General features: G+C 40.2%; 1 protein-coding gene across 2 annotated transcripts in view; it reads left to right on the top strand.

Moving 5' to 3' along the window:
* Window positions 1-26848, top strand: part of AGBL4 (AGBL carboxypeptidase 4) — a 1457453-nt gene that overhangs the window by 580929 nt on the left and 849676 nt on the right. The gene's annotated exons all lie outside the window — the stretch shown is intronic.

The raw sequence follows: 26848 nt of genomic DNA, 5'->3' as shown, positions 1-26848 counted from the left end.
TGGGATGCCTCACTCTACCTGATTTCAGAACCTATTATACAGCTACAGTAGTCAAAACAGCCTGGTACTGGTACAACAACAGGCACATAGACCAATGGAACAGAATTGAAAACGCAGATATAAATCCATGCACGTATGAGCAGCTGATATTTGACAAAGGACCAGTGTCAGTCAATTGGGGAAATGATAGTCTTTTTAACAAATGGTGCTGGCATAACTGGATATCCATTTGCAAAAGAATGAAACAGGACCCATACCTCACACCATGCACAAAAACTAACTCCAAGTGGATCAAAGACTTAAACATAAAGACTAAACCGATAAAGATCATGGAAGAAAAAATAGGATCAACCCTAGGAGCCCTAATACACGGCATAAACAGAATACAAAACATTACCAAAAATGATGAAGAGAAACCCAATAACTGGGAGCTCCTAAAAATCAAACACCTATGCTCATCTAAAGACTTCACCAAAAGAGTAAAAAGACCACCTACAGACTGGGAAAGAATATTCAGCTATGACATCTCAGACCAGCGCCTGATCTCTAAAATCTGCATGATTCTGTCAAAACTCAACCACAAAAAGACAAACAACCCAATCAAGAAGTGGGCAAAGGATATGAACACACATTTCACTAAAGAAGATATTCAGGCAGCCAACAGATACATGAGAAAATGCTCCCGATCATTAGCCATTAGAGAAATGCAAATTAAAACTACAATGAGATTCCATCTCACACCAACTAGACTGGCATTAATCCAAAAAACACAAAATAATAAATGTTGGAGAGGCTGCGGAGAGATTGGAACTCTCATACACTGCTGGTGGGATTGTAAAATGGTACAACCACTTTGGAAATCCATCTGGCGTTATCTTAAACAGTTAGAAATAGAACTACCATACAACCCAGAAATCCCACTCCTCGGAATATACCCTAGAGATACAAGAGCCTTCACACAAACAGATATATGCACCCCCATGTTTATTGCAGCTCTGTTTACAATAGCAAAAAGCTGGAAGCAACCAAGATGTCTGTCAATGGATGAATGGGTAAATAAATTGTGGTATATTCACACAATGGAATACTACGCATCAATAAAGAACAGTGACGAATCTCTGAAACATTTCATAACATGGAGGAATCTGGAAGGCATTATGCTGAGCGAAATGAGTCAGTTGCAAAAGGACAAATATTGTATAAGACCACTATTATAAGATCTTGAGAAATAGAAAAAACGGAGAAGAACACATACTTTTGTGGTTACAAAGGGGGGAGGGAGGGAGGGAGGGAAAGGGCTTTTTATTGATCAATCTGTAGATAAGAACTGCTTTGGGTGAAGGGAAAGACAACACTCAATACAAGGAAGGTCAGCCTAATTGGACTGGACTAAAAGCAAAGAGGTTTCCGGGATAAAATGAAAGCTTCAAAGGTCAGTGGAGCAGGGGCTGGGGTCTGGGGAACTTGGTTTGAGGGGACTTCTAAGTCAATGGGCAAAATAATTCTATTATGAAAACACTCTACATCCCACTTTGAATTGTGGCGCCTGGGGTCCTAAATGCCAGCAAGCGGCCATCTAAGTTACATCAATTGGTCTCAACCCACCTGGAGCAAAGGCAAAGGAAGAACACCAAGGTCACACGACAACTAAGAACCCAAGAGACAGAAAGGGCCACATGAACCAGAGACCTACATTATCCTGAGACCAGAAGAACTAGTTGGTGCCCGGCCACAATCGATGTCTGCCCTGTCAGGGAGCACAACAGACAACTCCTGAGGGAGCAGGAGACCAATGGGATGCAGACCCCAAATTCTCATAAAAAGACCATACCTAATGGTATGACTGCGACTAGAGGAATCCCAGAAACAATGCTCCCCAGAACTTCTGATGGCACAGGACAGGAACCATCCCCGAAGACAACTCATCAGGCATGAAAAGGACTGGTCAGTGGCGGGGGAGGGAGATGCTGATGAAGAGTGAGCTAATTAAATCAGGTGGACACTGGAGAGTGTGTTGGCAACTCTTGACTGGAGGGGGGATGGGAAGATAGAGAGAGAGGGAAGATGGCAAAATTGGCACGAAACGAGAGACTGAAAGGGCTGACTCAATAGGGGGAGAGCAAGTGGGAGAAGGGAGTAAGATGTATGTAAACCTACATGTGACAGACTGATTGGAATGGTAAATGTTCACTTGAAGCTTAATAAAAATTAATTAAAAAAAAAAAAGGATATTTTTTGTACCATGGGGCGGAGGGGGGGAATTATTTTGAGGTCAGGGCTAATATGTATGAAATTTTTTAACAAAACTCAAGTGGACATCTTCCCAACTCACTGAAGCTTTGCAACAAGTTTATGGGAATGCTGCTCCACATAAAACAACAGTTTTTAGATAGATCAGGCATTTTAAAGAAGGTCAGGAATACCTCAGAGATGAGCCAAGAGAGGGAAGATCACTCAGAAGGTTATGGCAACTGTTTCCCCCCTACCCTGGGGACTCCCAAGGGGTAATCTTGATAGATTTTCTTGAAAGACACAGGATGATCACGGGGGCTTATTATGAAGAAGTTTTAAGAACATTGAAAACTGCATCGGTGAGAAAAAGACAAGGAAAATTGTGCTGAGGAATTTTTTTCCATCACAGTAAGGCATCTCTCTTTCTTCTAGGGTAGCAAAGGCTGTCCTACAAGAATTTCATTGGGAAACATTACCCCATCTACCCTATAGCCTTGTTCTTGCTCCTTCAGATTTCTTTTTATTCCCAAAACACAAAAAACATTAAAAAGGAATTTGTGTCCCTTGAGGATGCCAAAACTGCCATTTTGACGTGGTGTAAATCAAAGAGTACAGAATTTGTCAGGGAAGGGTTGGAGACATGGAAATACTGCATTCAGAAGTGCATAGACCTAGATGGAGGATATGTTGAGAAACAATAGCTTCACATTTTGATATTTTTGTTTAGTAAAGGTTTCTATAATTTTGCAACAGTACTTCTTGACTTACCGTTGTGTAGTGAAGCCAGAATTTCAACCCAGGTCTGTTTTTTTCCAAAGACTACCTTATTGCATCTCATCATATGATCTTGGAGTTTATAAAACAGACTGAGCTGAATCTCCTTTTTGAGGGCCACAGTGTTGGGTTGGAGTGGCCAGTGGCAAAGACAGTGGTTTCTGGATGAACCTTTGGAAAAGTGACAGAGTTATCATATGTAGTAATCTCCATTTGCCACACAAGAATACATTACAAGATGACCAGATTCAAGAGTAAATGAGAGTCCCTTTCCAGAGACATTCTTTTTTCCCAACATTACCTGATACTGTATATCAGCATTTATGAATTTGGAGGATATTCATGGATAACCTGGCCACATTTGAGGCAATATGTATAGTGGAGAGAGCAAAGAATCTGAGTTTATTTTGACCTCATGCAAATAATCTAAACTTTCCTAGCCTCCACTTTCTCATCTGCAAAGTGGGGCAGATAGTAAACAATTATTATGATGAAAATTGTCAGAGTATATCCACAAGATGATCAGTCTTTGTGAGACCAGAGGCAACATGATTTCAAGACAATTAAAAATGAAACATTAAATAAACAGTACCGTGAAACTTTTTTCACTTGAATAATATCACAATTGAGATGCTCATTGTTTCTTTGTCTCTACACGCACTTCCAGGAGAACCCGTCACAGCCTGGAAGAGACAACCCTATGAATCATGTAATCTCTACTCCTGAATAGACTAGGGTAGTTATCTGATCCAAGCTGAACTAGTTACATTCTCCTTTCCTGAGGATTAGAGAATTCATTGGTTGGCCATAAGAAGCATTTAGAAAATCTGGTTGATTGTATCCTAAGGCTGTGATATCCATTTGCAAGTAGTTCAGTAGAAAAACCAATGGAAGAGGGAGAGGAATGAAAGAAGTATATGGCAGAAATGAAGGGCTGTAAGGTAAGAAAGAGAAACTACCTGGTCCCAGCTTTTGGGACCTTGTTGTATTTATTGTTACAACAAAACCATCCTTCCTGAAGGAAATCTAAGTGAGTTTCTGTTCCTTGTAAACCAGCAATACCTAAACTTTTGTCATAAAGATGTCATGTGTGTCTTGGAAACAACAAGTCCCTTGAGATTTCTAAGGCATTTTCTTAGATTTCTTGGAGTCAGAAAGTCTACAGCTATTGGATCTTTGCTCATTAACAGGACAGATCCATTCCTTACTTTTTAAAAGCTTCGTATGCAAACAAAATATTCGTATGAAAGGGATGGAAAGGTCTTTTACTGACCTGGGTAAGGGAGACCAAAAAGGTGAATTTTGTACCCAGCTTAATGTCGTGCCATAAAAATAATCAATTCTTCTTACTACTTTCTGAGACCAATGATAAAAATATCAACTACAAATAAGGCAAATGTTGATCATATTCTTTAGATTTACTTTAATGACATCATAAAGGATTGTTTTATTTTTAAGAAACAGTCACATTTCTTATAAAATGTGCATAACTCATTACACATGTCAGTTGACTAAAGATGCCAGTGTAATATCATAAATCAATATGAAATAATTTCGTTACTTGTAATTTACTGTAAAGGTTGACGTTGGAGCCAGACTGCTTGGTTTCACATATCAGCTGTATCACTTCATAACTTTTTGACCATAAAAAAATTAGTTAATTGCTCTGGCCTAAGTTACCAACTCTGTCAAATGAAGACAATAGTACCTATTTTATGGCATTGTAAGGATTAAATTAGTTATACCTATAAAGTGCTTAGAACAGTGCTAACACATAGAAGGTGCTCAGTAAGTGTCAGCTGTTATTAGTAAGTGTAGTGAAGATGCTATACATTAGTGTTTTTATAAAAAAAAATTAGTGTTTTTATAAGTGGCCATAAATGGTTATAATAAATATGATAGTTTATACTAGGTCTTATTTTTCTCATATATAGGCATCTGAGCAAGTAAGTCCCTTGTTGAAAAGAAAAAAATCCTGAAAAACATTTTTAGGAATAATTACATCTAACACTTGGAAGTTGATTTATAATATGAAAGGCACTTTTACATACTGTTGTGGGTTGAATTGTGCCTCCCAAAAGATATGTTGAAGTTCTAAACCCTGGTGCCAGTGAATGTGACCTTATTTGGAAATAGGATCTTTCCAGATGTAATCAAGTTAAGATGAGGTCATACTGGGCTCTAATCCAATATAACTAGCGTTCTTACAAGAAGAGACACAGGCATTAACTCAGAGGGAAGATGGTCATGTGAAGACAGGGCAGAGATTGGAATTATGATGCCACAAGCCAAGGAACCCCAAGGATTGCCAGCCACCATCGGAAGCTAGGAAGCGGCAAGGAAAGATCCTCACCCCTGCCTCCACCCCAGCCCTGCCCAGGAAGGGGCAAGGAAGGATCCTCCACCCAGAGAGAAAGAGTGGCCCTTCTGACACCTTGATTTCAGACTTCTAGCTTCCAGAACTGTGAGACAATAAAATTCTGTTTTTTAAAGCCACTTTTTGTGGTACTTTGTAAAGGGAACCGTAGGAAACTAATACACATAAACTGTTTTAATTTTAATTTTCACAGTAACACTACTGGTTAGGAATTTTCTCTATTTTTCAGATGTTGGAAGTGAAGTTCAATGAGGGGAAGCAATAGAGTCATTTTGGGCAGATGGCATGACTGAATTATCTTTATCCTTCCTGCTACTTGTGGGCAAATGGGCAAATGAGCTGGTTCAGGGTGTGATCAGGATGAACTTTCTCTGAGGCCTTTGCTTGTTTTCCAAGTTCCATCCATCCATGCTTTGGGCAGAGTTGGACACTGATAACCATTTACTACCAGGAGACCTCAGGATCTCTACCCTGAACCTGGCTGCCTTCTGCTATCACCATATCAAAGACTTCTCAAGTGATAAATTCTCACAGGTGTTCCAGCTAAATAGCTCAGACTGGAGTCCATGAGTGTTCATCTGTATGGAATACTAGGTTGAACAATACAGTGTGCTTGTGTTGAATTTAATTGTCCAAACTGAAATCTTCCTTCCTTCCTTTCCTCCTTCCCTCCCTCCCTCCTCCTCCTTCACCATCTGTCTCCCTCTCCTTCCTCTCTCCATACCCGTAAAACACCACACTTGTTGCCATCGAATCTATTCCAATTCATAGCAACCCTATAAGACAGAGTAGAACTGCACCATAGGGTTTCCAGGTAGGTAGCAGCTGGTGGATTCAAACTGCTCACCCCTTGGTTAGCAGCTGATCTCTTAACCACTGCACCACCAGGGCTCCACTCTCCATACGTATGTATTTATATATCAAAAAAGAGCAGACCCTCCACAGGACGGACAGACATGGTGGCTGCAACAGTGGGTAAAGCGTAGCAAAGATTGTGAAGATGGTGCAGGACTGGGTAGTGTTTCGTTCTGTTGTATATAGGATTGCTATGAACCCAACATGACGGCACCTAACAACAATAAGAACTGTACATATATATGAATTGCCCAAGACCCCTAATGGAGATGTGTTGCAGCCAGTTCTGTTTCCTCCTGGCAGAAAGCTTTTTTCAGTCCTCCAGGTTGCACAGCTACACACATATTGTTAGGTATCATCAAGTGGATTTCAACTCATAGTAACCCCGTATTACAGAATAGAACTGCTCCATAGGGTTTTCTAGACTGTTACCTTTATGGGAGCAGCTGGCTGGGTGCGTTCGAACCATCAACCTTTTGGTTAACAGTGAAGCTGCTTAACCTGTGTGCCACCAGGGCTCCTGGTGAAATGGAGAAAATATTCAAGTTGTCAAGGATTTCATTTTACTTGGATCAATAATCAATGCCCATGGAAACAGCCGTCAAGAAATCAAATGCTGTATTACATTGAGAAAATACGCTGCAAAACACCTCTTTAAAATCTTAAAAAGAGAAGATGATACTTTGAGGACTCAGGTGCTCCTGACCCAAGCCATGATATTTTCAGTCACCACATTTGCATATGAAAGCTGGATAAAGAAAACAGAAGACTGAAGAATTGATGACTTTGAATTATGGTGTTGGTGAAGAATACTGACTGCCAGAAGAATGAGCAAATTTGTCTTGGGGGAAGTATAGCTAGGATGCTCCTTAGAAGCAAGATGGTGAGACTTCATCTCACTTACTTTGGACATGTTATCAAGAGGGACCAATCCCTGGAGAAGGACATCATGCTTCCTGAAGTAGAGGGTCAGCAAAAAAGAGGAAGACTCTCAACAAGATGGTTTCACATAGTCGCTGCAACAATGAGCTCAAATGTACCCGTTATTGTGATGATGACACAGGACCAGGCAATGTTTCTTCTGTTATATAGAAGGTCCTTATGAGTCAGAGCTGACTTGATGACATCTAACATCAAATATATATATATATATATTTATTTATTTATATATGTATACAAAAAAAAAAAAAAACCCGTTGCTGTCAAGTTGATTCCGGCTCATAGCAGCCCTATAGGACAGGATAGAACTGCCCCATAGAGCCATAGAGTTTCCAGGGAGCGCCTGGTGGATTCGAACTCCAGACCTTTTGGTTAGCAGGTGTAGCTCTTAACCACTATGCCACCAGGGTTAATATATGTATGTGTATATATATATAAATTTGTATATGTACACTTTGCTGTCGAGTCAATTCCAACTCATAGTGACCCTATAGGACAGAGTAGAACTGCCCCATAGGGTTTCCAAGGCTGTAATCTTTACAGAAGCAGACTGCCATGTTTTTCTCCCATGGAGCGGCTGGTGGGTTCGAACTGCTGATCTTTCAGTTACCAGCCGAATGCTTAACTGTCGGGCCACAGAGTTGGGGTTGATGAACAATGATGCTTTTTTCTTTCTTTCACATGTACTTTTTTTTTACTATTTTAAAAATTTCACCACTTTTGACACATCTCCTAACAGTTTTTAAATCACTGGATTTTGTATTTTAGGGGGAACTCTTGATGCATTAGAGGTATTAGATTGCTAGAGTTGAAAGGAAACTTTGAAACTACTGATTTGACTCTCTTGTTTTACACTGTGAAGCTGAGATCCCGACAGGGAATGTGACTCACCCAGTCTCACAGAGTGGGGAGCAGGAGTGGCAGTGAAGAGAAAACACGTACAGGTTTTAGATGATCTTGGGTTACATAGCCTCTCTGAGGTTCAGTTTCTCCCTCTATAAAATGATGTTTGTCATGCCTACCACATAGAACATTTGGAGGATTAAGGGAGTGTATATATGTAAAATAAGAGTCAAATTAGTAGTTCCAAAGTTACCTTCCAACCCTAGTAATCCAATACGTGTCATGTATCAAGGGTTTTCCCCCAAGATACAAGCTCTAATAATTTCAAAACTGTTGGGAGGTATGTCAAAAATGGTGATATTTTTCAAAGTAAAAAAAAAAAAAGTGCATGTGAAAGGACGATAGGGAAGAAACATTAATGTCCATCAATCCCAAGAGTTCTTTATTTTATAGATGTCGATGCAAAGTTGACTGCTACAATAATTGTAATGTAGATTTTCTTGTAATTACTACTCTTCAGCTGGCATACTGTACAAAGAAGGGAGTGGGAACAGGAAGAAGAAAGAGGAACTTCCCTTGCTGTGGGAAACTCCCTGTTTTTCCTCTCCAGGGGAAATGGTCAGAGGGACTAATTGTCTGAGAGCCAGGAATAATTTGAGAGGTCCTAACAGAAATGATGCTGTGGATTAAGGGATAGTGCTTAGCACATGTCTTCTTCACAACGGATACTGATATGAAGGCCATCCATGGACTTTTTTTTTTTTTAATTGTAGTTTAGATGAAGGTTTACAGAACAAACTAGCTTGTCATTAAACAGTACGCATATTGTTTTATGACATTGGTTAACAACCCCACAACATGTCAACTCTCTCTCTTCTTGACCTTGAGTTCCCTAGTACCAGCGTTCCTGTCCCCTCCTGCCTTCTAGTCCTTGCCTCCTGGGCTGGTGTGCCCCTTTAAACTTGTTTTGTTTTATGGGCCTATTTAATCTTTGGCTGAAGAGTGAACCTCAGGAGTGACTTCATTACTGAAGTATCTTTAGTTTTCTTCAGTCTCCCTTGCTCCAAACAGGGTGAGACCAGTGGAGTATCTTAGATGGCCACTCACAGGCTTTTAAGACCCTAGATGCTACTCACCAAAGTAGAATGAAGAACATTTTCCTTATACATTTTGTTATGCCAGTTGAGCTAGATATTCCCTGAGACCATGGTCCCTACAGTCCTCAGCCCAGCAATTCGATTCCTCAGGGAGTTTGGATGTGTCTATGGAGCTTCTGTGACCCTTGCCTTGTATGAGTTATTGTGCTATCTTCCCCAGAATTGTGTACTGTCTTACCCTTCACCAAAGTTACCACTTAACCTTTTGTTTTATTTAGTGTTTTCCCACCCCTACCCCTCCCCTCTCTTGTAAACATCAAAGATTGTTGGGTTTTGCGTAAAAAGTTTTTCATGAGTTTTTACTGTAATGGTCTCATACAATATTTGTCCTTTTGTGGTTGACTTATTTCACTCAGCATAATGCCCTCCAGATTCATCCATGTTATTGAGATGTTTCACAGATTCATCATTGTTCTTTATTGTTGTGTAATACTCCATTGTATGTAGGTACCAGAGTTTGTTTATCCATTCATCTGTTGATGGGCATCTAGGTTGTTTCCATCTCTTTGCCATTGTGAGCAATGCTGCAGTGAACATGGGTGTGCATTTGCCATGGCTCTTATTTCTCTAGGATGAATTCCTAGGAATGGGATCACTGGACCATATGGTATTTCTTTTTCTAGCTTTCTAAGGAAGTGCCATATTATTTTCCAAAATGGTTTTATCATTTTGCATTCCCACCAGCAGTGCATAAGAGTTCCAGTCTTCCCCGCAGCCTCTCCAACATTTGTTTTTTTCAGTTTTTTTTATTCATGCCAGTAATGCCGGGGTGAGATGGTATCTCATTGTGGTTTTGATTTGCATTTCTCTGATGGCTAGTGAGTGCGGGCATTTACTAATTTGTCTGTCCGCCACTTGAATGTCTTCTTTGGTGAAGTGCCTGTTCATTTCCTTTGCCTGTTTTTTAATTGGATTATTTGTCTTTTTGTTGTAGAGGTGTTAGATTTTCCTGTAGATTTTAGAGTTTAGACCTTTGTCTGATTAGTAATAGCCAAAAAATTTTTTCCCAGTCTGTAGGTTCTCTTTTTACTCTTTTGGCGAAAACTTTTCATGAGCAAAAGTTTTTAATTTTTAGAAGATCCCAGCTATCTAGTTTATCTTCTGGAGTTTGTGTGTTGTTGGTTATGGTTTGTATCTCTTAATGCCATGCATTAGGGTTTCTAGCATTGACCCTATTTTTTCTTCTGTGAACTTTATATTCAGGTCTTTGATTCATTTTGAAATAGTTTTTGTGTATAGTGTGAGATATGGGTCTGGTTTCATTTTTTTGCAGATGGACATCCAGTTTTGCTGGCACTATTTCTTAAAAAGACTATCTCTCTCCATTCGATGGACTTAGGGCCCTTGTTGAAGATCAGGTGACCGTAGATGGATGGCTTTACATCTGGGCTCTCAATTCTGTTCCACTAGTCAATGTGTATTTCATTGTACCAGTACCAGGCTATTTTGACTACTGTAGCTGTATAGTAGGTTCTGAGGTCAGATAGGGTGCGTCCTCCTACGGTTTTCTTCTTCTTTGACAGTGCTTTACTCATATGGGGCTTCTTCCCTTTCCATATAAAGCTAATGATTAATTTTTCCATCTCTTTGAAGAATGTTGTTGGTATTTGCATCGGGATTGCATTGTATTTGTAAATTGCTTTGGATAGAATTGTCGTTTTCACAGTTGGCACAATTCTATTGAGTCTACCTATGCATGAGCATGGTATGTTTTTCCATTTATGTAGATCTCTTTTGGTTTCTTGCCGTAGTGTTTTGCAGTTGTCTTTGTATAGGTCTGTTACATCCCTGGCTAGATTTATTCCTAAGTATTTTATTTTTTTTAGGGGCTATTATAAATAGTATTGCTTTCCTGATTTCCTTTTCATCATTCTCTTTATTGTTGTATGGGAATCCAACTGATTTTTGTATGTTGGCCTTGTATCCTGCTACTCTGCTGAATCTTTCTGTTAATTCCAGTAGATTTCTTATAGAGTCTTTTGGGTTTTCTATGTATAGTATATCATTTGCAAATAGGGACAGTTTTACGTCTTCATTACCAATTGGGATGCCCATTATTTCTTTTTCTTTCCATATTGCTCTATATAGGACTTCCAGCAGAATGTTAAACAGGAGTGGTGATAAAGCACGTCATTGTCTTGTTCCTGTTCTCGAGGAAAATGTTTTCAGCCTCTGTTAAGAATGGTGCTGGCTGTTGGTTTTGCATAGATGCCCTTTATTGAGAAATTTCCCTTCTATACCTATTTTATTGAGAGTTTTTATCAGGAATGGGTGTTGGACTTTGTCAAATGCCTTTTCTGTGTTGATTGACATGATCATGTGATTCTGTCCTTTTATTTATGTGGTTTATTACATTGATTGATTTTCTAATTTTGAACCATCCTTGCATACCCAGTATGAATCTTACTTGGTCATAGTGTATTATTTTTTTGATATGATGCTGAATTCTATTGGCTAGAATTTTGTTGAGAATTTTTACGTCTGTATCCATAGGAGATATCGGTCTCTAATTTTCTTTTTATGTGGCGTCTTTGCCTGGTTTTCGTATCAGGGTTATGCTGGGTTCATAAAATGAATTTGGAAGTATCCCTTCTTTTTTTATGTTCTGAAATAGTTTGAGTAGTACTGGCGTAAGCTTTTCTCTGTATGTTTGGTAGAACTCTCTAGTGAAGCCATCTGGGTCAGGGCTTTTGTTGTTGGGAGTTTTGTTTTGTTTTGTTTTTTTAACCTTTTCTATCTCTTATTTTGGGTCTGTTCAGATTTTCAACATCATTTCGTGTTAGTTTGGGTAAGTAGTGTGTTTCTAGAAATCTATTTCCTCTAGGTTTTCAAATTTGTTGAGTATAGTTTTTCACAGTACTGTGTCATGATCCTTTTTATTTCAGTTGGGTCTGTTGTAATGTTCCCATTTCATTTCTTATTTGGGTTATGTGTGTCCTCTCTTGTTTTTCTTTTGTCAGTTTGGCCAGTGGTTTGTCGATTTTGTTGATCCTTTCAAAGAACCAACTTTTGGTTTTGTTGATTCTTTTTATTGTTTTTCTGTTCCCTATTTCGTTTATTTCTGCTCTGTCTTTATTATTTCCTTTCTTCTGGTGGCTGTGGGCTTCTTTTGCTGTTCTCTTTCTGTTTGTTCAAGCTGTGTGGCTAATGTTTTGATTTTATCCCTTTCTTCTTTTTTGGTGTGTGCATCTATTGCTATAAATTGACCTCTGAGAACTGCCTTTGCTGTCTTCCAAAGGTTTTAGTTTGATGGGATTTCATTTTCATTTGATTCTAGGAATTTTTTTATTCCATCTCTGATTTCTTCTATTACCCTGTGGTTTTTAAGCAGGGTGTTATTCAGTTTCCATGTCATTGATTTTTTTTTCCTTGTTCTTTTTGTTGGTTTCTACCTTGATGGTGTTGTGGTCAGAGAAGATACTTCACATTATTTCAATGTTTTGGATTTTGTTGAGGGTTGCTCTGTAGCCTAAAATGTGGTATTTTCTGGAGAATGTTCCATGTTGGCTGGAAAAGAATGTGTACCTTGCAGCTGTTGGGTGGTGGAGTGTTCTATATATGTCTGTGAGGTCAAGTTGGCTGATTGTGACAGTTAGATCTTCTGTATCTTTGTTAAGTTTCTTTCTAGATGTTCTGTCCTTTACCGAGAGTGGTGTGTTGAAGTTTCCTACTATTATTGTGGAATTGTCAATTTTTCTTTTCCGTGCTGTTAGAGTTTGTTTTATGTATTTTGGAACCCTGTTTATTATGGTTATGTCTTCATGATGGATCATCCCTTTGATCATTAAATAGTGCCACTCTATCTTTTATGGTGGATTTTGTTTTAAAGTCTGTTGTATCTGAGATTGGTATTGGTACTCCTGCTTTTTTTTGGGAACTGTTTGCTTGATATATTTCCTTCCATCCCTTGATTTTTTAATAAATTTATGTCTTTTTTTCTAAGGTGTGTCTCTTGTAGACAGCATATTGATGGATCCTGTTTTTTTAATCCATTCTGTCACTCTCTGTCACTTTATGGTTGCATTTAGGCCATTTATGTTCAGTGTAATTATTGATAGGTTTAAGTTTATTGCTGACATTTTGTATTACTTTCTTTTGTGGTGCAGACATTTTCTTTGTTCCTCTTCCTCTCCTGTGCTGAATTACCTTTGTTTGTGGATTTTTTTCATTTATTTGTTTTTGTAGATTTTGTTTTTACTGAGACTTTATGTTTTTCTTCTTTATTTTGATGAGTAGGTTTGTTAACTTCCTTTATGATTACCTTGAAATTTCCCCTTATCAAGTGAGTGTCCTAGGTTTGAACCAGTCTATTATTACTTGATATCTCATTGTCTTCCTTGCCATTAGAAAGTTCTATAGCTACACCGTTTATTCCCTCTTTTATTGTTCCGACGTTATTTACAGATTAACCTCTCTGGTTCCCTGCTGTAATTCTTTTGGCTTTAAATAGTCCTTGAGCATTCATTTCCTAGGTTGTTACCTGGCTGGTACGATCTTGCGCCTTAGATTCAAGCTGTGGTCTGATGTTTGTTCTCAAACTGAAGGACTCCTTTTAATAATTCTTGTAAGTTTGGTTTGTTTTTACATATTCCCTTAATTTTTGTTTATCTGGAAATGTCCTAATTTCACCATCATATTTGAACAAGAGTTTTGCAGGATATATTCTTAGTTGGCATTTTTTTTTTCTTTCAGTGCTTTATATATGTCATCCCATTGCCTTTTTGCCTGCATGGTTTCTGCTAATAATGAGTCTTATTGTTTCCCCTTTGTATGTGACTTTTCATTTTTCTTGAGCTATTGTCAGGATTCTTTCTTTGTCTTTGGTTTTAGTGAGTATGATTATAATATGCCTTGGTGATTTTCTTTAGGGGTCTATCCCATATGGGATTTGTTGAGCTTCTTGGATGGTCAGCTTTTCATCTTTTATGATATTAGGGAAGCCTTCTGTCAGCAATTCTGCAATGAGCCTCTCTGTGCTTTCCATTTCTCCTCCTGTTCTAGAACCCTGATCACTTGCAAATTTTTACTTTTGATTGTATCCCACGTAATTCTCAGGATTTCTTCATTTTGGTTTGTTCTTTTTTGATTTTTCCTCAACAAAGTTGAATCCAAGTGTTTGTCTTCAGTTTCACTGATCCTGTCTTCCATTGTTTCAGACCTGGTCTGCACCCCTTCTATGACACTGTCCATTTCTGAAATCTTGTTTAACTCTGGATTTCTAATTGTTGTTTTTGTATTATTTCTAGTTGTGAATTTACTTTTGCATTTTGTTCCTGTATTATTTTCCTGAATTATTCTATTTTTTTCCTGTATTTTCCATTAATTTGTCTGCCTTTTCCATTAATTTGTCTATTTTTTACCTTATTTTTGTCTGCTTTTTGCTTCAACTCTTGAATATCTCTGAATATTAGAGATTTGAATTCTGTATCAGGTAGTTCTAGTGCCTTTTCTTCTACTGAAAAATCATCTGATGTTTTATTTTGGTTGCCTGCTGGGACCATCCTGTCCTGTCGTTTTATGTGTTTTGATATTGTCTGCTGTCTTTGGGAAACTCGGTAGTTATTTTCTTCGTTTATTGACAGTATATTTGTTTTGTCCTGCTTTTTTTTGTTTTATTTGGGTATGTCTGAGCAGGTGGGCTGTGCGTTCTTTGTTGTTTGCTCATCTGTGAGCACGATGCTTTTCACCTTCTTGCCCAATGGGCTGGGCCAATCTCTCAGTTATGGTGCAGTATGGAAAGTGCAGCTGAAGGGAAGGGGCTGGGATGGGTTGTTTGTGGCATGTACTAAGGCTGACAGGATGGGTTGGGAGTCAGTGCAGGGCAGATCCTGGTAGGCTGTGCTGCTTGGAGGTGTGATGTTCAGCACATGGTGCAGGTACGCAGGAAGGAGGAGGGAGGTTGTGGTGTGTGGAGCTAAAATGAGTTTCGGAAAGAAGATATAGAGGAGAGAGAAACAGAAGCCAAAAAAGAAAACAAACAAACAAATAAAAAAGAGTGCTAAGGGAGCTTGTCGTTGAAATGGAGACATGAAAGACCGAGAAATGAAGTAAAACAAAAAGGAAAAAAGAAAAATAAAATAAAATAAAAATAATAAATAAAAGAATCCCCCAGGGATCCCACTGATGCAGCTGCACAGATTGGGGAAGTGGCTCCCTGGCTACTCAGTACAGCCTGGCTGGAAGGAGCAGAGATGTCACTTAGCACCAGGTATTCAGGAGAGGGGAAAGAAGGTAAGTATAGAGAGACGAGAAACTGAGAAATGAAGAAAAACAAAAAGGAAAAAGAAAAGAAAAAAAAAGAAGAAGAAATACCCCCCAGGGATCCCACCGGCATAGCTACACAGAATAGAGATGTAGCTCCCAAGCAAGGCAGTACAGCCTGGATAGAGGGGGCTCCCAAGCTGTGAAAAGAAAAAGAAAACAAACCAGAACAGAACAAAAGAAAACAGACAAAAAAAAAAAAAAAGGCTCCAGGGATCCCTCCAGTGTGGTGGTGCGGACCTGGTAAGCAGTTCCCCAGCTGAGCGGTGCTTCGTAGCCTTTCAAGAAGCACTGATGTCACATGGAGTGAGATGCTCAAGAGAAAGGAGCGGGAGGAGGTGAGAGGCAGGAGAGAAACCAAAAGAAGTGGAGAAAAGAAACACCAGCAACAAAGAAATGGCATTGAGAGAGCTCGTCCGTGTAGGCGAGATGAATCCAAGTGGCACAGATCTGGAGCTGGTGTCTTGCAGCCAAGAGACTGTGGCCAGTGGGAAGTGGTGGCCAAGCCAGGGGGAAAGAGGTAGGAGGTAGGAAAGCATGTATCGTTGATTACTGGGTGCTCTGTCTCCTGTTGGGAGCTCTGTGAAACCGCTTTCCCTTACTCCCTGTCCACCACTCTTGGATGTGGGCGGGGTGAATCCAAGTGGTGGCATGGAGCCTGCAGTGCTCAGCTGGTGGAAAGACCACAGCCAGCTAGGAAGTGGCAGAGGCCAATCTGGAGGGAAAGGATGGAGGGTGGGAAAGTGTATATTGCTGGTTACTGGGTGATCTGTCTCCCATTGGGAGCTCTGTGAAGCTGCTTTCCTGTACTCCCTGTTCACCGATCTCTGACAGGAGTCCAAGATGACAAATCCCTGCTGCATTAGCTGATAGAGGACCTCCGCTGGTATCTCTCCTTGCTCTCTGTTCTCTGTCAGTTTCTTATTCCATTCGGTGCTTGAATGAGTTCTTTATCTTTTCATTTGATGCTTAGGGTTCCAGAACTGACGTCTGTCTCTGTTTTACTTAGTTTTTTAGGTCTTTGCGGTGGAGGGATGGTGTGGTGCTTCTGTCTATATCACCATGTTGGCTCCTTCCCTGGGCTTTTCTTATTAAATTAAGAAACATTATCTGAGTATGAAAGAGCCCTCATGGTGCAATCGTTAAGCACTCTGCTGCTAACTGAAAGGTCAGTGGTTCGAACCCACCAGCTGCTCTGTGGGAGAGAAGACTTGGCAATCAACTTCCCTAAAGATTACAGCCTAAGAAACCCTATGGGCCAGTTCTACTCTGTCATATCGGGTCACTCTGAGTTAGAATCAACTCAACAGCACACAACAACAGTCTGAGAACCTATATCATATGCCAGAAATGAACAAGCCATGGTACTTGTGCCCAAGGAGCTCGCAGTCTACTGGGAGAAACAGACTCAACCATACAGTTAAACCACTGTCATTAAAACTGTGAGCGAGGTAAGCATAAGGCAGTGCAAGCACCAAGGAGAGGTTCCTAACCATGACTTAGAGTTAGGAAAGGCTTCCTGGAGGAGAGGAATACCAAAGTTGAGACGTAAAGTTTAAAAATTATTATCCAAGCACAGAATTCTTAGAAGGCATATTGGCTGAGTATGCAAAACAGCATAATATGCTAGCTATCATTTGCATGGTAAAATTAGAGTAAACAAATGGAAGAGATGAGGCAAAAGAGGTAGGCAGAGAACTTGGAATTTGTCCTGGAGACAATAGTAAGCCATTCATAGGGTTTCAGAAAGGATAAAACATGGTCAATTTCGTGTTTTGGAAAGACCATGTTGGCCCCTGTATAGGGACACGGAAGCTGATAATGGAGGCATGTGGGTCTCCTGTTCACAGCACAGCTATAAAAGCATGCCAACTCCTCTCAAATTTTGTGTCCAAGTTAGGTTTTTAAAATAATGCCACAAAATGTCTTTGTTTCATTATGTTTTACTGTCATGTATCTAGCCTTTTGTTTTTTAAATCTTCAGTATAGTGTTATAAGGAAGAAATTTTTTCCCATTTTACCAATTAAAGAACAGATGTCTACTGAACTTTAATAGCTGACTAAGGTCACAGAGTAATGGCAGAACTAGAGTTCAAACATAGGTCTGTGTGACTCCAAAGTCCTTCCTTTTTCCCCTTTACCATACCTACTTTTGTGATTACAGCCTACATCTGAAATTTGACCCCCACCTTTTATTCCTAGGGTAGTTCACAAAATGCCAAAAAGGGTTGGGAAAATAATGTTTACCTTCATTATATAATAATCAGATTGTCACTAAAGTCAGATAAAGGCATCACAGGAAAATTACAGACCCATCTCTCTCATGAACATAGATGCAAACATCCTCAATGAAATATTGATGAATCGAATCCAATAATGTTTTTAAAAAATTATATACCTTACCAGGTGGGATTTATTCTAGATATGCAAAACTGGTTCAAAATTTGAAAATCAATTAACGCAATTCACTGTATCAATGGGTTAAAGAGAGAGAGAACCAGCATTTGACACAATTCAACACCTGTTTGTGATAAAATCTCTCAGCAAACTAAGCAAGCTAGGATTAGAGGGGAACTTCTTCAACTTGATAAAGAAGATCTACAAAAATCCTACAGCTAAAATCATACTTAATGGTGAAAAGCTGGGTGCTTTCTTTCTAAGATTGGGAACAAAACAAGGATGTCCTCTCTCACCACTCCTAGTAAACATTGTACTAGAAGTCTTGCTAGTGTATTAAGAAAATAAAAGTTATACATATTGGAAAGGAAGCAGAAGCAAATTTCCTACTAAAATAAATGAATAAAATATGCTTTTGCTATATGAAGTAAATCAGTCGTAACTTCAAATATTGCCGTGCTGTTTGCATTGTGTTTTTATTGACATGATCTTATTTGTGGCATTAAGTTATATGAGACAGATGTTTCTTTCTCCTCCCTGAGGAAGAGAAGTAGTTAATTTTACAGATGAGTAGCAGTGGTTAAAAGTAAAGACTTTGGAATCAGATTGACCTTATTTTGAGTTCCAGTCTGCCACAAGCTATGAGACTTTGGACACGTTACTCTAGATGTGTTCCTTCATCTGTAAAAAGGGGGCAGTAAGGCTTATTCTGGAAAAAAGTTGTTTCAAGAAATGTATCAATCCAGATGTCTCACATGCTAGCTTTATGACCTTAGTCGAGTTGCTTAAAATCATTAAGCCTCAATTTGTGAGATTGGGCTAATAATAGAGTCTACTTCTTGGGTTTTATTTTTTAGGATTAAACTATAAAAATACGTGAAAAACTCTTTAATAGAGCCTGTTACACAGTAAACAATAAATGCAATGGCCACTGTTATTAGGCCATTGTTATTATTGTTTTGCCCTTTGTGTTTGGTTATAAATGAACAAATGACTGAGTGAAGGGTTGTGAGCAGGAGAAGAAGGATCAGCTCAGGTGAGAAGGCTGGACATGCACACAGCAGCCAGATTGTCTGCCAGACTAAGGCAGAGAAGGGATGGAAGGTTTAGAACCAAATAGGAAAATGATTCAAAGGATATTTCTGTTGCTGCTCTATTCCAGGCCAGTCTTCCTGGAGATAAAGCCCCTATGTCAGGAAACTTGTGGAAGGTTTAGGACTCCAGTGATAGACTCTTGCTTACAACTTTTCAGAGAGTTCTGCTGTCTCTCTTTTCCTGGGCTTCCCCTTCCAAAAAGATAGAGGAAGGAAGGAGAGTCCAGGCACCAGTAGTGACCCAGGACCACTTGAAGGTAGTGTCAGCACTTACGGTTGTTTGGGTAGTATGATGTAGCCCTGATTTAGCAGGATCATTGCTGAAAGTCCTTGGAGCCTGGCCAGGCTGCATCCTTCCTGGGGTTCTTATTTTGCAATCTGTTTGCAAATAGAAGGAATGCTGCCAATTTGACTGGGGAATAGAATCCGGCAGGGATGATGATGGTAATAACTCTGCGGTGACTGGGCACTGATGCCATCAGGGAACCTGAGGAGGGGAGGGGGAGTTGTCTGCTGCTTTGAATAACAATTCCTGACCCTATTGGCCTTAGGGTGATGGGTGGAATTTCCAGCCAATTCCCCTCCTGGGCCAGCATCTGTTCCTTGGATTAATGGAAAAGCTGCCTATTCAGTTCCAGAAATAAAGATTCATTTGTTTGGTCTGAAAAAACAACCTCTTTTGACAGGGCAAGGAAGAGGTAGAGATGGAAAGTGGCCCTTGAAAGGAATTTATGAAAGTGTGAGCTTTGCCAGGTCTGGGTGTTACTGCTTAGAGAGGGCTGGCTCAGGGTGCCAGGTTAGGCTAGCAAATTCAAAGGCAGACGTTCCTGCCTACACAGCAGCCTCCTGGCCGGAAGTCGGGGGTGGATCCAGATGGGAATCATATGCGTAAGCCATGTGTGTTTGTATTGTAGGGGAAATGGCTGACAATTTTCTTAGGGCTATGCCCAGAGCTCACAGCATGAGTGAGGAAGCTACTGAGATGATTCTGTGCCCTGAATTTTAGGAAACCCTAACAGGCACAGGACTTGGGTACTTGGACTGAACCTGGCCTTATCACTACATTGAACCCCAGACTAGGGGCCTTGGAGAACTCCAAAAATCTACTTTTTCACTTTTTGTTGTCCCTGTATGTCCCATAGGAAAAGTGTCTGATCCCATTGTCTGATGCTTTTTAGTTCCCAGCCTTTCTTTCCACTCCAGAATTCAGATTCAGTGTACGTTTAGGCACCTACTAAATATTAGACGAGTGCTTAAGAAAGTGGGAGTCATTATCTCCATCTTATATAGAAACTGAGATTGATCACATAGCTGGTAAGTTGCAGAATAAGAATTCTCTATTCCACAGCCACTGACATGCGCTGCTTACCTCTCAGTTTCATCTCTTGCAACTCCCTCATCACACTCTGCTGTCTAAAAAACCCATTGTCGTCAAGTAGATTCCAACTCACAGTAACCCTACAGGATTGGGTAGAACTTCCGCATAGGGTTTCCAAGGCTATAAATCTTTACAGAAGCAGACTGCCACATCTTTCTCCTGCAGAGCGGCTGGTGGGTTTGAACCATCGACCTTTCAGTTAGCAGTGGAGCACTTAACCACTGTGCCGCCAGGGCTCGCCCCTCTGCAGTCTTGTCGTGCTGAATTGCTCTTAGTTTCTTGAGTACATTTTCTTTAACCTGTATCCTTTGTACATACTTCTCTCTCTGTCTGAAACTCCTCCTCTTTCCTGGCCCCCTCCCCACTTCCAACTTTCTGTACCAATATCTTTTTGTTTTGTTTTGATAAATTCTACTCATCCTTCATATCTCAGCATAGCTATTAGGGAGCTTGTACCTGGCACATAGTAACCCACCCACTGGCACATAGTAGGAGGTCAATAAATGTTTTAAAAAGGAACAAATGAAGCAAGTTTCCCTTGTTCAAATGTGAGGCAATGGAACAAAAACTAGGCATCAGACAAAAACGAGAAAAGACAGTATAAGTCATAGTCTGGAGAATTTGAGTTAAAGAGTTGAGCTGCTTTGGATTTTTATGGAATGCCTTTGGCCCTGGGCATAGGCACAGAAGGAACCATTAAAAGTGCTGACCAGTCTGGATACCTAGGGTAAGGTATTGAGACTTTTGGCCCGGCATTCAGATCTAATGTGGAGTCCAATGTACCACTTGGTTGAAAGGATCTATCATCTTCGGCGAAAGCAGCAACACATTTTTCTTGGGTCTTCACTACTTTTGTGACATTGACAGAGGCTGATGCTGGCAGTGTTGACACATAAGAGTCTCTGCCTTAACTAAGTTCATCTCCCAAGGACTTACTCCTTTACTTTTTGGCAGCTAGGTGCCTGTTTTTCCACTTTGATGAGCCCATAGAACCCAATTCAGTTTCTCTGAGGGTATCATCCTCCTATCTGACCACCACAGGCAACTCTCAGGGCCATGACCTTTTCATGGAGAAGTTGTTATATAAGAATATTTTTAAATCTCACACAGTTACAAACTGTCAGAACTATTACAGGCCTTAGAAATTATTTAGACATACTCTTAACAATGAGAATGAGGTCACACAGAAACCAGTGGTTAAATAACCAGGGCCTCCTGACTCTTTGTCTCTGACTTTCTCCATGATCCCACACAACAGTCACTAAGTTTTGTTGGGGTGGGCATGGGAGAGCTGCTAACAATTAGAGTAACCAGAATTGTCAGAGGTTTTAGAGTCAGAGTCATGTTTGAATCCTAACCCCAACTCTTATAAGCTTTGTGACCTCAGGAATGTGACTTGATATTTCTGAGCCTCCATTTTCCCATCTGTATAATGGAGATACTGATGCTTCCATTGTAGCATAGTTGTTAGGGTGTTATAGATTGAATTGTGCCATCCAAAAATGTGTGTCCACTTGGCTAGGCTGTGATTCCCAGTATTGTGTGATTTTCCACTATTTTGCAATCTGATGTGATTATCCTGTGTGTTGGAAATCCTAACCTCTATGATGTTAATGAGGCAGGACTAGAGGCAATTGTGTTAGTAAGGCAGGACTCAATTTACAGGATTATATTGTAGGTTAAGCCCGTGTCTTTTGAGGTATAAAAGAGAGGCTCAAGAAGAGAGGAGAGGGACCTCATTACAATGAAGCAAGAAGAGCCAGGAGTGGAGTGCATTCGTTCTTTGTATGCAGGGTCTCTGCGCTGAGAAGCTCCTGGACCAGGAGAAGATTGATGACAAGGACGTTTCCCCAGAGCCAACAGAGAGAGAAAGCCTTCCCCTGGAGCTGGCACCCTGAATTCGGACTTCTAGGCTCCTACACTGTGAGAGGATAAATTTCTGTTTGTTAAAGCCATCTACCTGTGGTATTTCTCTTATAGCAGCACTAGATAACTAAGATAGAATTTGGCACCAGGAGAGTGGGGTGCTGCTTTAACAGATATCTAAAATGTGGACGCTATTTTGAAATTGAATTGGTAGAGGCTGGAATAGTTTTAAGGTGCCTAAGTAGTAAAAGCCTAGATTGCCTTGAAGAGGCTGTTAGTGAAATTATGGACTTCAAAGACCATTCTGGTGAGGGCTCAGAAGGCGGTAAGGAGAACAGTAACACTGGTGACAGTGCAGAGGGTGAGAAGCAGCAGCAGAGAAACAGCAGCAGCAGAACCAGGAGACTGGCAAGAGGCATCACGGGAACAGACCCACGGAGCAAGAGAGCCGATTTGCTTCAGGCAGGAGGCTTCCTGGCGGAGTGGGTACCTCTGGGCACTTATCAGAGGAGCTAGGCTTGTGGACCTGTAGAGCAAGAGAGCTCAGTGCCTTCTGGCTGAGGTTTCTTGGTGAAGTGGGGTGCCTCCAGGCACTTATCAGTAGAGCTAAAAAGCTTTGGTACACTTGCCCTAGCAGGTGTTTATGGGGCCAGCCTAAGAGACCGGAGGTGCAGAACAGTCAAGAGGCCAAGAGGCCAAGGAACCAGAAAGCTGGAGAGACAAGAAGTACAGAAAGCAGAGCCAGGAGCCGAGCATATCATTTGGACCCAGGGTCCCTATGCTGAGAAACTCTTAGACCAGGAGAAGATTGATGACAAGGACCTAACCCCAGAGCGGACAGAGGTGGAAAGGCTTTCCCTGGAGTTGGTGCCCTAAATTCAGACTTCTAGCCTCCTAAACTGTGAGAGAATATATTTCTGTTTGTTAAAGCCATTCACTTGTGATGTATCTATTATAGCAGCATGAGATAACTAAGACAGAGGGATAATGATGGTGAATACAGAATAACATTTAGTAGGCACTAAAACCAAAAACCAAACCCATTGCCGTCAAGTCGATTCTGACTCATAGCGACCCTATAGGACAGAGAAGAACTGCCCCACAGAGCTTCCAAGGACCGCCTAGTAGGCACTAAAAAAAAAAAAAAACCTAGGTACTGCGTATTGGAGTAGAAGGCCTGCTTTTTTCAGGTATTTTGGCAAAATTAGAATAATTGAAATGTTTTTGAGGGTCTTGGTTGACAAATCATTTATCTCAAGAATGCACAATTACTCTGGGTACCATTCAGCAACTTGGAGTTGTCATTTTTTAGACAAAGATATATTGTCAGAGAAATTCATCATTGGATGACATTTGGGGTTTGTTTACATCGCTTCATTGAGTCCCTTCTGGGACTGTAAGTTGCTATGGAGGTTTGAACATTTCACAGAATTCCAGCAAACTGTAGATGCCTTGTTGTGTGACAACCTTTGAACCATGAAGTGAATTGCTAAAATCTCCTTGAACTCTGCCGCAAATACTGAGAAAGGAGTCTAGGGTGGGGATGGGGGTGGGGAGGCCCACCAGCTAAGGAGGCAAAATGCCACAGTGGGATATTTTCCATTTGAAAGTCATGGAAGCTAATCACATGCAATCTCATATTATTTTACGAGATAATGGAAATAGTATTGGATTTGGAATTAGGAGACCTGGGCTCTATTCCCATGTTTTTCACTAACCAGACTGTGATCCTAGATAGGTCACTTAACCTTATTGCCTAGTTAATTTCAGTTTCCTCCCCTCTTGTTGATGTTTGTTGTTAGGTGCTATCAAGTCAGTTCTGACTCATAGTGACCCTAGGTACAACAGAACAAAATGCTGCCCAGTTCTGTACCATCCTCACAATCGTTGCTATGTTTGAGCCCACCGTTGCAGCTACTGTTGCAATCCATCTTGTTGAGGGTCTTCCTCTTTTTCCCTGATGCTTTACTTTACAAAACATGATGGCCTTCTCCAGGGATTTGTCCCTCCTGATAATATTTCCAAAGTAAGTGAGAATGCTCACTTTTTTTTAAAGAGCATTCTGGCTGTACTTTTTCCAAGACAGATTTGTTTGTTCTTCTGGTGTAGTCAATATTCTTCACCAACACCATAATTCAAAGGTACCAATTCTTCTTCACTCTTCCTTATTCATTGTCCAGCTTTTGCATTCATATCGGTGAGATGCACCTTAGTCCTCAAAGTGACATCTTTGGTTTTTAACACTTTAAAGAGGTCTTTCTCCCCTACGCTATGCTATTTCATATCTCTGTACCTATATTTATTATTTTCTTTTTTCTCCCTGAAGTGTTTTATGTCACCTTTAACCCCCACCTTTTACCTGGAAATCTTACCTGTTCCTAAAGTCTTATATCAGGCAGAACCTTCTTTTGAAAGCTGTCCCTGACCAACCACACTGGGATTGGTCCTTTTCCCTATGATCCCATAGACTCCATTGGTTCACTTTGCCTGGTCCTGGTCACACTGCATTGCAATCATTTATTTCCATCTGTCTCCTACCTAATCTACTGTAAGATCCTTGAGAGTAGGGTTATGTCTTATTATTATTATTATTTTATATCTTCAGTGCTCATACCCTAGTAGAGAAAGCCTCCTGGGAGGTCATATTCTAGCAGGAACTACATGAAGCATAGGATTTGGGTAGATGGTAGAGAAGCTGTCCAGGGAGACCTAAGTGGTGAGATTAAAGGCATGGGGGCTGGAATGAATGAACACCATGCATTTATTTATTCACATATGCATTCATTCCTCTATTCGCTTATGTTACAAATATTCAGTAATAGCCTACCAAATGCCAGGATACAAAGAAGAAGAAAAGTTTTATCCTTGAGAAGTTTGTGTTTTGGAGGAGGAGGGATACAGACAAGTAAATAAACATTTAACAAAATAACGTGATGCTTGCTGTAATAAGTTGCCAAGGGAGCATAGAGGAGGTACCTATGTAAAACTGAAGGGTTAAGCAAAGCTTATTTGAGGAAGTGACACCTGAGCTGAATCTTAGAACATGAGTAGGAGTGAACCAGGCTGGCAGAGGAGGAAGAACCTTCCAAAGCTATGTTTGGGGCTGTTGGTGAGCCAGATTTGGCAAAAAATATAGAGCTTCATCTGGAGGAGTTGGTGGAGGTGAGGTTGGAGAGATTGACTTAGTGCCCTGGGATTCAAAACCACATTTAGATGTGGGAAAACAATTACACTGAAAATTGTGGCACTCTCATAGCGTGTCAGAGGAAATCAGTTTATAAAGCACATCTGATATTGAATTGGTCTGATCCATTAGTAGCCCTTCCCTCTTCTTTTAAGCAGAAATTTAGAGGAAAATTTTTTGTTAGGGAGAATTGCTCTGTTTTAGAAAGAAGATGTCAGTTTGTCTCTCGTGATGTGTTGCGTAAGTTTATATGCTTAGAATGCAGTACTAGCATGTGGTGTCATTTGCCCCAAGGGATCAGTGATAATTTTTTAAGTTTTCAAATAGTTTGTATTGTTGGGACAACAGCTTTCAAAAACTAAACTAAAGGTAAATACTTCAAAACTCATCTGGAGAAATAAATAATAATGATAATAATTGCTTTTACAGGTATGTTATACTCAGTATCCGTATAATATTGGGCCAGCACCTGTCTGTTTGTCATACTGTGGTGGCTTGTGTGTTGCTATGATTCTGGAAGCTATGCTACTGGTATTTCAAATATCAGCATCGTCACTCATGCTGTATAGGTTTCAGCAGTTTCCAGACTAAAACAGACTAGGAAGAAAGGCCTGGTGATCTACTTCCAAAAATTAGTCAGTGAAAATCCTATGGATCACAACAGAATATTGCCCAATACAGTGCTGGAAGATGGGCCTCCTAGTTTGCAAGATACTCGAAACAGACAGTGGCCACATCAAAGGACTTGAGCATACCAACTGTTGTGAAGGTGACACAGGACTGGATAATGTTTTGTTCTGTTGTACATGGGGTCACCACAAGTTGGAGCTGACTTGACAGCAACTAGCAACAATACAGCGTAACACTGAAACCAGAAAAACAAACCCGTTACCATCAAGTCGATTCCGACTTATAGCTACCCTGTAGGACAGAGTAGAACTGCTGCATAGGGTTTCTAAGGAGCAGCTGGTGGGTTTGAACGGCTGACCTTTTGGTTAGCAGCCAAGCTCTTAACCTCTGCAGCACCAAAGCTCCAGCATAATATTCGTTGGGGCGGCACATATTATTAATCCCAATATTATATGCGAGGCAACAAAAACTTGGAGACTTTGAGTGATTTCTGTGAAATCATGGATTTAGTAAGTGACACAGCCAGGTCTAGCACACAGATTGTTTCTAACTCTCAATCCTGTGCTTTTTCTACTATGTCATAAATTTTGTCTCTAAACTTCAGAAACTCAGCTGTTGGCATTTCTGTCCCTTTGGAACGGTAGAGAGTAAACATTAAGTTACATAATTTGGCATTTATATTCAGCTCTCCTCCAGAGTTGAAATATAATGTATTTGTCTACCAACTTGGCTTTGTAATATTTCAACTTTGGTTTTTTTGTTGTTGTTGTTGTTGTTGGCCCTTGGTATGAAAATATGCTATTGTCCTAATTAAAGCACTGGTTTACTTCTCCCTGTAGAGATTTTCAAGAAAATTGCTGA

Source organism: Loxodonta africana, chromosome 3, assembly GCF_030014295.1.
Source record: "Loxodonta africana isolate mLoxAfr1 chromosome 3, mLoxAfr1.hap2, whole genome shotgun sequence".
NCBI classification, from domain to species: Eukaryota; Metazoa; Chordata; class Mammalia; order Proboscidea; family Elephantidae; genus Loxodonta; species Loxodonta africana.
Note: the sequence above shows the minus strand (reverse complement) of the source record. Positions and strands in the feature narration are given on the sequence as shown.